Source organism: Eimeria mitis, genomic scaffold (assembly GCF_000499745.2).
Source record: "Eimeria mitis Houghton genomic scaffold, Emh_scaff483, whole genome shotgun sequence".
Classification (NCBI taxonomy): Eukaryota; Apicomplexa; class Conoidasida; order Eucoccidiorida; family Eimeriidae; genus Eimeria; species Eimeria mitis.
The window spans coordinates 4,540-6,363 of NW_013573130.1; positions in this window are offsets into that span (position 1 = coordinate 4,540).

Genomic DNA, 1,824 nt, shown 5'->3' on the forward strand with positions numbered 1-1,824 from the left:
ATATACACTATATATATATATATATATATATATATATATATATATATATATGCATATACGAATGCATACATGTATATATAAATATAGATATGTGCATTTGCTCATTTGTTCCTCTCTAATATGTATGTTTGTTTTTTTCTGAATTATCTTTTTGGTTGTTTGTTTTTTTTCTTGTTATTTACTATTTGTTTATTTCTTTGTCACTCATTTTCCGTGTGTGTCTCTGTTCTTTGTTGTTTGTTTACATCTCCATAATTATATTTTATTTTGTTTCTTTCTCATCACTTTGGGTTTTAGTTTCTCTCTTCCCCGCTTGCTAGATTGTCCCCTTTTGATGATGTTGTTGTTTGTTTTTTACCATAAAAATTATGTATGTACATATATATATATATATATATATATATATATATATATATATATATATATATATATATATATATATATATGCATTCTTATTATTTACTATTATTCATATGATTATGCGCAATAAAAACAGAGAAAAATACACATATAAATTATTATTTATTATAACTATCACTACTATCATTATTATTATTATTATTATTATTTTTATTATTAAAATTATATTATTAATATTTTTTTTTTTTTATGTACAGGCCCTGTGGATGGTGTGTTATCGGAGGTGATTCGCGGGAGTGGTGACGGTACAGGAAAAGTATATTTGGGTGTATTAGATGTGGGGCGTGTAGTGTTGGTGATAAATATAAGAAATAAGAGACAAGGAATAGAAGAAGAAGAGCAGCCCCATAGTGAATTGATTCGTGGTGTATTAGCTATAATAAAAACAAGTCCTTATATAAGTGATGCAAATCTTATTTTTGCTTCTGAAATACACCAAAGTCTATGCGGTCCCCTTGTTGTTCTTATCTCCGATATTTTACAAACTTATATTGGCCAAGCAATCAAACAAATATTTCAACTTCTTGGGGCTGTTGACCTTCTAGGAAATCCTGTTATTATGTGTAAACACTGGAGAGCCGGAGCAAGAGGATGTTTCTATGTAAGTATACAACACGCCTAATGCATGCATGCAACCATGCATGCAGTACACTGCATGCAGTACAGTGCATGCAGAACAGTGCATGCAGAACAGTGCATGCAGTGCAGTGCATGCAGCACGGTGCATGCAGTACAGTGCATACAGTGCTGTGCACTGCATGGAATGCATGCGGTGCAGATAACAGCTATGGTATGATATTTTAGTCTCCTGTTCTTTCTTGTCTCCTCGTTGTTCGTGTATATGTATATGTCTTCTTTCCTTTTGCTTTTTGTTTCCTTTGATCTGTCTTTCTCTCTTAATTTGTATCTGTGTGCATTTATCTCTGTGTGTGTATCTATGTGTATGTATGTGTATGTGTTTATGTATATATATATATATATATATATNTATATATATATATATATATATATTTGTGTGTGTGTGTGTGTGTATGTGTGTATGTATATGTATGTGTGTGTGTGTGTGTGTATTATATTTTCAGGAGATCCGTCGTGGTTTAGCGTTATGGGGTACTCCAGGTTTTGCATGCATATCATTTGGGCGTGGTTTTGCTCGGTGTGGCAGTGGTTTTATTGGGGGTTTATTAGATTCTTCGGGTCGTTTCTTTGGTTCTTGGTTTCAATGCTTCGAAGCATTAGCTAGAAATGCTGATATTTATTCTGTATTACCTTTTGCTCAAGGGCAAGGGGGTATTGCTGATCAACCAGGAAGTATTGCAGAAGGACTTGTGTAAGAACTATATATATATATATATATATATATATATATATATATATATATATATATATATATATATATATATA